The sequence below is a fragment of the Schistocerca serialis genome, chromosome 9 (assembly GCF_023864345.2).
Source record: "Schistocerca serialis cubense isolate TAMUIC-IGC-003099 chromosome 9, iqSchSeri2.2, whole genome shotgun sequence".
NCBI classification, from domain to species: Eukaryota; Metazoa; Arthropoda; class Insecta; order Orthoptera; family Acrididae; genus Schistocerca; species Schistocerca serialis.
This window is the reverse complement of record NC_064646.1, coordinates 60,243,075-60,255,175: the sequence shown is the minus strand read 5'-3', so window position 1 is coordinate 60,255,175 and position 12,101 is coordinate 60,243,075.

Here is a 12,101-nt window from a genome sequence, read left to right as displayed (position 1 = left end):
CGCTGCGCCATAGTAAATTTCTGGTCAGTTTTACGTTCATAATTTATTGTGCGACAAGCTAATTGACGTAACTTGCAAACTCTCTGTTGATGGCACACTGCCTTGTACATTTAGTAGCACTCAACTGGTGCAATAGTTACGTGAAACGTTTATTCCGGAATGCGTTTAGTCAATCCTGGCGCTGTTTGTTAGCAGGTTGCGTCAAAGTTTCTGCGTGTGTTTTACAGTGTATACGACCGCACGCTCGCGCATGCACACACGTACACGCGCTCGCATATGTGTGGATGTGTGTGTTTGCGTGTGTCTCAAGATCGAAACACGTTAATTTTGCGTCCCCCTCCACTACCCTCTTGACGGTGTAAGATTAGCTTCGACTCAAACGGCATTTAAATAAAAAATTCGGATTCCTGCGTGACAAGTCTCAGGTCACAAATGTAACGCTGCTTTCTATCAGTTACGTAATTTGTTGTCATAAGATAATAAACAGGGTGGTTGTCTTATGTTTAGTGATCATTTCTGAGCCTGTTTGTGTTAATGTCTGGCTGTAGTTATGTTTTGGGAATCTAGTGAAAATTATTGGCCCACGAATTCTGCTCTATCTCCATCCAAACTGCTTACTCTGCCTGCTCTATTTAGTCATTCTGATTTAGTGACCATTTTTTCTCAGCAGCTGTCCACCGAGCCATACAACCATTCTGAACAGGTATACAAATACACCCGATCTGTGTTGAAGGCTATATGTAATGTTTCAATACAGATACAGCAGAATTCGTATCTCGGCTTCCAGTAACAGTTCTTAGTAAGTGCAGAGCGCGCCTACATGCTCATTGTTACAGAAGAATGCAAAGCGTCCCTTGGCGGTATTTGTTGGTCACAATCGCGGCGAAACCTTGTTTTATGTGACCTATGTGACCTGATCAACGTAGAAGAGCTTCTTCTTAATAGTTTTAACCTGCAGTAGCGTGTGAAAGCCAGGCAAGAAAATCAGGATCGCAGAAAAGAATGAAGTGGTGTAAGAAGCAACGATCTTTCAGTTGCGAATTCGTCCTCTTGGAAGGAAGCCAAAGAACATGTAACCTTCTGCAATTATAAAATATAGTTACTGTGCAAGGGATAACTGTTTGAAACAGCGTTGCGGCAGCCGTCCCGGAGAGCAAGGACCCGATGCTCCATAGCCTCCAACGGCTTTTGAAGAGTAGGCATGCGACGCCTTCGGTGAGCGAACTTCGTTTGATAATCGAAAATCTGTGCAGTGTAGGTCATTATGAAATACCCGCACTATTTTGTCTTCGTGCTACAACAGTCAGTGCGCGATATATGTGTGTGCATTCCAAGTCACAAAATTTCTGACTTCATACTTAAGCATCATATACCGTACTTGTTTTCTCTTCGACTAAAATAATCTACAAGATTGAGTACCAGAACCTACACTCTGTGTGCACGTAGATTTTGGCTAGTTTGTCGGGATTATTTACACTACTGGCCGTTAAAATTGCTACACAAAGAAGAAATACAGATGATAAACGGGTATTCACTGGATAAATATATTATACTAGAACTGACATGTGATTACATTTTCGCGCCATTTGGGTGCATAGATCCTGAGAAATCAGTACCCAGAACAACCACCTCTCGCCGTAATAACGGCCTTGATACGTCTGGGCATTGAGTCAAACAGAGCTTGGATGGCGTGTACAGGTACAGCTGCCCATGCAGCTTCAACAGGCTACCACAGTTCATCAAGAGTAGTGACTGGCGTATTGTGACGAGCCAGTTGCTCGGCCACCATTGACCAGACGCTTTCAATTGGTGAGAGATCTGGAGAATGTGCTGGCCAGGGCAGCAGTCGAACATTTTCTGTATCCAGAAAGGCCCGTTCAGGACCTGCAACATGCGGTCCTGCGTTATCCCGCTGAAATGTAGGGTTTCGCAGGGATCGAACGAAGGGTAGAACCACGGGTCGTAACACATCTGAAAGGTAACGTCCACTGTTCAAAGTGCCGTCAATGCGAACAAGAGGTAACCGAAACGTGTAACCAGTGGCACCCCATACCATCACCTCGGGTGATATGCCAGTACGGCGATGACGAATACACGATCCCAATATGCGTTCACCACGATGTCGCCAAACACTGATGCGACCATCATGATGCTGTAAACAGAACCTGGATTCATCAGAAAAAATGACGTTTTGCCATTCGTGCAACCAGGTTCGTCGTTGAGTACAACATCGCAGGCGCTCCTGTCTGTGATGCAGCGTCAAGGGTAACAACAGACGTGGTCTCAGAGCTGATAGTCCATGGTGCGCGAAGGTCGTTGAACTTTTCGTGCAGATGGTTGTTGTCTTGGAAACGTACCCATCAGTTGACTTGGGGATCGAGACGTGGCTGCACGATCCGTTACAGCCATGCGGATAAGATGCCTGTCATCTCGACTGCTAGTGATACGTAGCCGTTGGGGTCCAGCACGGCGCTCCGTATTACCCTCCTGAACCCACCGATTCCATATTCTGCTAACAGTCATTGTATCTCGACCAACGCGAGCAGCAATGTCGCGATACGACAAACCGCAATCGCGATAGGCTACAATCCGACCTTTATCAAAGTCGGAAACGTGTTGGTACACATTTCTCCTCCTTACACGAGGCATCACAACAACGTTTCACCAGGCAACGCCGGTCAACTGCTGTTTGTGTATGAGAAATCAGTTGGAAACTTTCCTCATGTCAGCACGTTGTAGGTGTCGCCACCGGCGCCAGCCTTGTGTGAATGCTCTGAAAAGCAAATCATTTCCATATCACAGCATCTTCTTCCTGTCGGTTAAATTTGGCGTCTGTAGCACGTCATCTTCGTGGTGTAGCAATTTTAATGGCCAGTAGTGTAATATGAGTAATGTCACTAAACACGATCATCGTTCTACTGAGAAGGAGCGAATTTACGACAGCGACTACTTAACCTTAAACGAGAACATTTCAGACGAAAGTGGTATGTGCTTATCAATTTAATCCACTAATATAACTCAGTAATAAAATTGCAACAGAATTTCTGTGGTGATCAAACCTACATTAGGTTAGGTCATAAACCAACAGTTTCTTTCCTTGACATAATACCTGCATAATCAATGAGTTTTTGATAGAAATTGCCGGCCGTAGTAGTCGAGCAGTTCTAGGCGCTACAGTCTGGAACCGCGCGACCGCTACGGTTGCAGGTTCGAATCCTGCCTCGGGCATGGATGTGCTTGATGTTCTTAGCTTACTTAGGTTTAAGTAGTTCTAAGTTCTAGGGGACTGATAACCTCAGATGTTAAGTCCCGTAGTGCTCAGAGCCATTTGAACCATTTTATAGAAATTACAGAATTACGATATCGAAAACTTCATCTCGCTAAATACGCTGACGGAAAAAATCGCAACACCAAAAAGAAATTATGCGACATAAACGACTGTTGGTAGGCGTGTTTCTACATATGAAAAAATGATTCATATTGCAGTTTCTTGCCAGTCGCATAAGACTGGCGACAGTAGTGCCACTATGAGGGAAGAAATAATGTTTGCTTTAAATACGAGCTGCAACGGTGGTGAGCGTTAGTTAGTTTTGAGATACGACGTGGTGAGTTGATGTTAGTCATGAATGCCTTTAAGGCGACAAAGATGCCATTATCAAGACCTCACTGTATTTGAACGAGGGTGTGTAATTCGGCTACGAGAAGCTGGATGTTCCTCCTACGATACTGCAGAAATATTTGGCAGCAATGTAGGCACTGTACACGGCTGCTGGCAGCGTCGGAATGTACGGTCGCGTGGACAGCCACGTGGCATTACCGCGAGGGAAGACCATCGTGTTCAGCATATGGTTCTGGCACATCGTACTGTATCTGCAGCAGCAGCTTGAACAGCTGCTGGCGCAACAGAGACACAACGAGCTGTTAAAAATCGGTTACTTCAGGGACAACTGACCCCAAACCACCACTGACCCCAAACCACCACTGTTCGCGACTTCGATGGTGTCAAGAGAGAGCTCATTGGACGGCAGGGTGGGGGTTTATTTATTTCTTTATTTATTGTTCCGTGGGACCAAATTAAGGAGAAGTCTCCATGGTCATGGAACGAGTCAATACATGAAATTATAACACGATAGTAGAAACAGATAAAATGAAATATAAAAAACGTATTCAGGCGGCAAGTCGTAAGTTTAAATAAAGAAAATCAACAATGTAACACTGGAATTTGTTTAATTTATTACCTCTTCCAGGAGCTTCTCGACAGACTAGAAGGAGTGAGCCATGAGGAAACTCTTCAGTTTAGACTTAAAAGAGTTTGAGCTACTGCTAAGATTTTTGAGTTCTTGTGGTAGCTGATTGAAAATGGATGCAGCAGAATACTGCACTCCTTTCTACACAAGAGTCAAGGAAGTGCATTCCACTTGCAGATTTGATTTCTGCCTAGTATTAACTGAGTGAAAGCTGCTAACTCTTGGGAATGGGCTAATATTGCTAACAACAAACGACATTAAAGAAAATATAAACTGTGAGGGCAATGTCGGAATTCCCAGACTATTGAATAGGGGTCGACAAGAGGTTCTCGAACTTACACCACATACAGCTCTAACAGCCCGTTTTTGAGCCAAAAATACCCTTTTTGAATCAGAAGAATTACCCCAAAAAGTAATACCATACGACATAAGCGAATGAAAATATGCGAAGTAGACTACTTTTCGTGTTGAACTGTCACTTATTTCAGATACTGTTCTAATGGAAAATAAAGCAGCATTTAGTTTCTGTTTTGTTTTCCAATGAAAGCTGGTTCTACCTTGGTGCCAGTGATGGCTGTGTGTTGGTTAGAAGGGGGGCAGTTGGGGGCAGTTCAACCAACCTGTCTGTGTGCTAGGAACACTAGACCTACACCTGGAGTTGTGGTCTTTGGTGCCGGCCGGAGTGGCCGAGCGGTTAAAGGCGCTACAGTCTGGAACCACACGACCACTACGGTCGCAGATTCGAATCCTGCCTCGGGCATGGATGTGTGTGATGTCCTTAGGTTAGTTAGGTTTAAGTAGTTCTAAGTTCTAGGGGACTTATGACCACAGCAGTTGAGTCCCATAGTGCTCACAGCCATTTTTTTGTGGTCTTTGGTGCGATTTCGTATGACAGCAGGTGTACTCTCTCGGTTATCCCACGCACTCTGACTACAAATCTGTATGCCAGTCTGGTGATTCTGCTTTACCGCCATTCTTGAACAGTATTGCAGGAGGCGTTTTCCAACAGGATAACGCTGACCCACATACCGCTGTTGTAACCCAACATTCTCGTCAACATGTTGACTTGGTCTGCTCAATCACCTGATCTGTCTTTAACGACATCGTCGGATGACAGCTTCAGCGTCATCCACAAATAGCATTAACAGTCCCTGTGTTGACTGACCAAGTGCAACAGGCATGGAACTCCATCCCACAAGCTGACATCTGGCACCTATACAGTACAATTCATGCATGTTTGCGTGCAACATTCTAGTGCTTGCGCTGGTTATTAATGTATTAGCTTTTCACAATTGCAGTGGCTCATCTCAAGCTTACCGTAACAATCACATTTGTTACCTAGACAAATGTATTCACAAAATTTCATGGCTCTTCATCAATTATTTTTTCCGTCAGTACATTTTCAATAGCAGCCTTTTGTACCTGTGCCCCACATAGCAACACTATTCAACACAAGTTTCTAATTACAAAAAATGGTTCAAATGGCTCTGAGCACTATGGGACTTAACTTCTGAGGTCATCAGTCCCCTAGAGCTTAGAACTACTTAAACCTACCTAACCTAAGGACATCACACACATCCATGCCCGAGGCAGGATTCGAACCTGCGACCGTAGCGGTTGCGCGGTTCCAGACTGTAGCACCTAGAACTGCTCGGCCACTCTGACCGGCTTCTAATTACATATCATGTTTATGGGAACAATAGTTCGGTGAAACACAAATATGATTAAGCCAGCATAGAACAAATATAATGTAAGGCCGGCCGCAGTGGCCGAGTGGTTCCAGATGCTTCAGTCCAGAACCGCGCGACTGCTATGGTCCCAGGTTCGAATTCTGCCTCGGCCATGGATGTGTGTGATGTCCTTTGGTTAGTTAGGTTTAAGTAGTTCTAAGTTCTGCATAGATATCTGCCTGTATTAAACACAGTAGTAGCGAGGAACATACGAGGTATGTCCACAAAGTAAGTTTCGTTTGGTTGTATAAAACAAACGCGTACAGATACAGAAAAAATATTTACTGTACAAAAATCTACAACTGTCAAACTACTTTTGTACACTGCTTCTGAAATTTTGTAGGCACTTGGCATAGCGTGGCACAAGTTTTTGTATGCGTTCTTCATAGAAGGTTGCCACCTGTGTGTTCAACCATGTGGTAACATGTTCTTTCAGCTCGTCATCATCATTGAAGTGTTGACTACCAAGGATAGATTTGTGGAACTTCCGTAGCGAGGACACTAAGTGTAAACTTACAGTTGCGCTTAATCTTGTCTTCAATTGTGTGAACCAGTTCATCAGTAACCACAGACGGGCGTCCACTTCGTTCTTCATCATGCACTTGATCACGCCCACACTGAGGCATACTGACAATGTTTCTTTCCACGAACAATAAGAGACTGGAATAGGAGGGAGAACAGATAGAGGTACTCAAAGTACCCCCCACCACACACCGTCAGGTGGCTTGCGGAGTATGGATGTAGACGTAGATGTAGAAGTAATGCCGAACTAACCAACAGATGTTATGAGAGGCAGAACTGCCAGTCTGGCAGAAGATGGAGGGTATTATGTTGTCAGTAGAGAAACAATAACTGCAGAATGGGTCAGGCAGGAGAGCTGTATGACTTCCTTTGTCTGCTAATCATTAGATGTCACATGAGCTACTAATTCATCAAGGACATTTGAACCCTTCTCAAGCATCCCAAATCAACTATTTGTGGAGTTATTGTGATGAGGAAATGTGAAGGAACAATCACAACCAAACCAAGACCAAGCAGATCTCATGCACTGACGTACAGGGACTGCCAATTAGTGCAGCGGATGGTTGTAGAAAAATCAGTTGACGGAATCACTTGTGAGCTCCAAAGTGCTAACAGCAGTCTGGCTAGTACAATGACTATGCTTACAGAGTTAAAAACAATGGCATACAATTGCTGAAGAGCTCCTCGTAGGCCACACTTTTCCTGTTCAAATGTGTGTGTGTGTGTGTTCGTGTGTCTTTGTGTGAATTCCTTAGGGACCAAACTGCTGAGGTCTTCGGCCCCTAGACTTACACACTACTTAACCTAACTTATGCTGAGAACAACACACACACCCATGCCTGAGGGAGGAATCGAACCTCCAGCGGGACACTTTTTTCTGTATTCACTACTAAGCGATCCTTAAGGAGCTGTAAAAAGCAACGCCAATGGGTGGCGGACAGTTGGAAGAGAGTGAAATGTTGTGATGTAGAATGCTACAGACAGTGGCAATCCTATGGAAGGCTGTGGATCTGGCAAATGCCTGGAGAGTACTATCTCGCATCACATGTAGTGCCAACTGTCAAGTGCAGAGAAGAATGTGTCTCAGTTGAATGATGTTCATCGTGGGTAGGGGTCAACCCCTGATTGTGCTTAAAGAAATGTTAAATGTGGAAGGATATGAGTAAGGTGGTTGTACCTGTGTCAGCCCAATATGCATGGTTGCCAGATCTCCCAAAAGGGTCGTTGCCTTCCTTTGGTCAATGTTCTGAGACAGTTGCCTTCTTTCAAGGCCACAGGTCAGTATCCTTCTTGTCCAAAGCTCTGAGGCATTTGTTCTCATCTCAAAGGTCACAGGGATCCACTGCTCTCTAGGAGTAAGTTATACCTATTTATTACCTGTCACTTATAACAATATTACTTATTGATAGTTAATGATCAGTATAATTTACAACCAAATTATGGTGCATTAAAACTGAAAGGATTTTCATCCAACACTCTGACCAAAAGACTGATGACAGGGTTACTATAATTCTGAGACCTAATATCAATTACATTCGAAGACTATTCTATTAGCCACTTTGTTCTACTCTTTCCGTGTCAGCCAACAATATATTAAGTGTCTCATCAAAATGTAATTATGGGACATTTAAGGTTTAACTCACTGCTTTTGCGTTTGTATAATAGCACCTAATAGCACACAAAAGCCTATTTATTAGCACATTGAGAAGAGTATGTGTTTCCAAACATTTATTCACTCATATGCTGCGTTTCTGTAACAAATGAGACGTTACCTGCACCATAGTTAACTATGAGAGGTGTTGAATTTAATACTTCCTCTTTGTTTTGCTAAGGACTTCCATCTGTTATACAATTTTAGAAAATTAGATCCTTCAAGTTCACATACAAATGACCTGTTTCATATTCCAAATGTAGTAACAGGTACAGCCTTACCAGCAGGTTGATTTGGGTGTGAGGCTGAAAGATTTATGCTTCCGTCAACTACATATTAGCCACAAAAAAGATATCATCTGCATTATAGCTAACTATAATACTCCAACTTTCTTTTGGTATTTCCTTCCTTAAGATTATATTTTTAAAAGTTAAATTATGCAACTATACATGAAACCAAGAACTAAGTGATGTAATTGTAAATGATGTTTTTCACAAAATTATTAAGTGGTTCTCAGCAAACTGACTCTCTTTAAATTTTGATAAAACACAGTATATACAGTTCTGTACAGTAAATGGCACAACTCCAGTAATAAATATAGACTTTGAACAGAAGTCTGTAGCTAAGGTAGAATTTTCAAAATTTTTAGGTGTGTCCATTGATGAGAGGTTAAACTGGAAGCAACACATTGATGGTCTGCTGAAATGTCTGAGTTCAGCTACGTATGCTATTAGGGTTATTGCAAATTTTTGTGATACGAATCTCAGTAAATTAGCTTACTATGCCTACTTTCATTCACTGCTTTCGTATGGCATCATATTCTGGGGTAATTCATTGATGAGTAGAAAAGTATTCATTGCTCAAAAACGTGTAATCAGAATAATTGCTGGAGCCCACCCACGGTCATCCTGCAGACATCTATTTAAGGATCTAGGGATCCTCACAGTAACCTCACAGTATATATATTCACTTATGAAATTTGTTGTTAGTAATCCACCCCAGGTCAAAAGTAATAGCAGTGTGCATAGCTATAACACCAGGAGAAAGGATGATCTTCACTATGCAGGGTTAAATCTGACTTTGGCACAGAAAGGGGTAAATTATGCTGCCACAAAAGTCTTTGGTCACCTACCAGACAGCATCAAAAGCCTGACAGATAGCCAACCAACATTTAAAAATAAATTAAAAGAATTTCTAGACGACAACTCCTTCTACTCATTGGCTGAATTTTTAGATATAAATTAAGGAAAAAAAAAAACTTAAACATTAGTGTCATGCAATATTTTGTGTACTGTAATATCTTGTACAGACATCTTTTATTAACCTGACACATTCCACATCATTACGAAGTGTCATATTCATGATCTATGGAACAAGTATTAATCTAATCTAATCTAATGACCTATTTAGCATAATACTTGTAGTAAATATTTTGTCCTTGATTTGAATTTGAGACTGCAACATTCATCCTCTTATCGACTGTGGTTGTGCTGAAAATGAGACTTGAACTGCACCATAGTTAACTATGAGAGATGGATAAATTAATAGATGTTCCTTCTTTTGATAAGACCCTCTTTCTGTTTTACATTTTTTAAAAGTTAGGACCTCCAAGAACATGTAAAAAAGTCCTGTTTCATATACCAAATGAAGTAATTGGTTTTTTGCTCCCAGCAGGTTCATTTGAGTGTGTGGCTGCAACATTCATGGTGCCATCAACAGCTTTCCGGTGGAAATGAGACATCACTCACACCATAGTTAACTAGAAAATGTTCAGAACATAATACATCTTCTCTCTTTTGGTAAGTCTTTACCCATATTTTACATATTACAAATCAGATCATGCAAGCACATACAAAAATTACATATTCAGTATCCCAAATGTAGTGAATTATTTGTCCTTCCCTTGAAGATTGGTTTGAATCGCTGCAACATTCACGATACCATCAACAGTTTTCTGGTGGCAATGAGATATCAGTTGGACCACAATTAACTACTAGATACACAGAACATAATACATCTTCTTTCTTTTGGTAAGTCCTTCCTTCTGTTCTACATTTTTAAATATTAAGTCATGCAAATACACATAAAAATGACATACTCAATATCACAAATGTAGTCCACTATTTGCCCTTCCCTTGCAGGTTGAGCTGAATGTGCAGCTGCAATACTCATGGTACCATCAACAGTGTTTCTGGTGCAAATGCGACATCGCCTGCACCATAGTTAATTATGACATGTGGAGAACATAATACATCTTCTTTCTTTTGGTAAGTCCTTCCTTCTGTTTTACATTTTTAAAAATTAAGTATGCAAATACACATAAAAATGACCTCTTCAGTATACCAAATGCAGTAAATTGTTTCATCTTCCCAGCAGGTTGGTCTGAGTATATGGCTGCAACATTCATAGCACCACTGACGGTGTTGCTGCTGGAAACGAGACATCGCCTGCGCCTTTGCTACCTATGAAAAGGGCAAAACTTAATACATCTTCTTTCTTCTGGTATCCCCTTCCTTCCGTTCTACATTTTAACAAATGAAATCATGCTAGTACACATGAAAATGACGTATACAATATACCAAACATATTAAATTGTTAATTCTTTCTCGCAAGTTGATTTGTGTGTGTGTGTGTGTGGCTGCAACATTTGTGATCCCATTTAAAGTGTTCATGCTGGGTATGAGACATCAACTACATCTACATCGATACTCTGCAAATCACATTTAAGTGCCTGGCAGATGGTTCACTGAATCACCTTCACAGTTCTCTGTTATTCCAATCTCGTATAGCGCACAGAAAGAATGAACACCTATATCTTTCCGTTCGAGCTTTTATTTCCCTTATTTTATTGTGGTGATCGTTTCTCCCAATGTAGGTCAGTGCCAACAAAATACTTTCGCATTCAGAGGAGAAAGTTGGTGATTGGAATTTCGTGAGAAGATTCCATCGCAATGAAAAATGCCTTTCTTTTAATGATGTCCAGCCCAAATACTTTATCATTTCTGTGACACTCTCTCCCATATTTCTCGATAATACAAAATGTGCTGCCCTTCTTTGAAATTTTTTGATGTACACCGTCAGTCTCTAACAATACCACCACTAACAAGGTAGATTAGAAATCAGATTAATAATGTTGCTCACGCAGCATTTGTTCACTTTATCGGGCAACAACAAAACTATTGACTGTGGATGGTATCGTCAGAATCGAAATAATGAGGTCACTGTAAAGAAGTCATTAATTTGGCACTTATCTTGAATGGATTCCCACGTAGATTTCGTCGAAGTCTTTATGGCTCATCTTGTTGATTCTAGAGTGATTCCACTTTGGCTGCTAGAAGGTCTGGATGTGTATTTTAGCAATATTTGAAGACCTAACAAATGCGTTTTTCAGGAAATTCTTAATGATCAAACAATCCCAGATCAGAACAATGGCATGGTAGAAATAATTTTTGACTTGGTGTTCATGATTCACATTTTTAATAAACTTCTTGTAAATTCACATATACTTCTTCGTAATTGTCACATCATCAAGCAAAACAGTTTTGTATCAATCTTCACATATTTAATTTCCACTTTAACCAAACACAAGACTTGACTGTTCTTTTACAAAGCGAAATAACAACATAACTTCTGTAAAGTGAAACAAAGAATGCTCTCTGCACGCATTCACGCCAAAACGATTACAAGTAAGTCAAAGATTATGACAGTCTCACAGAAATGCATACACACAAGAACCATATCACTGTAATATATCGATACATCAGAGTCCCTATACATTAATAAAACCAAATGTGAATATTGTCACAAAAATATGTCTGTTACTTCACAGAAAATTAGTTCGATATTACTGGTACTGAGAACTAGGGTTGGAGTGCCATAATGGTTACATAAATAAAGAACCATTACAAGTCATATCTGGTGTCTGCCCTGATAGCTGAGTCGTCAGTGTGA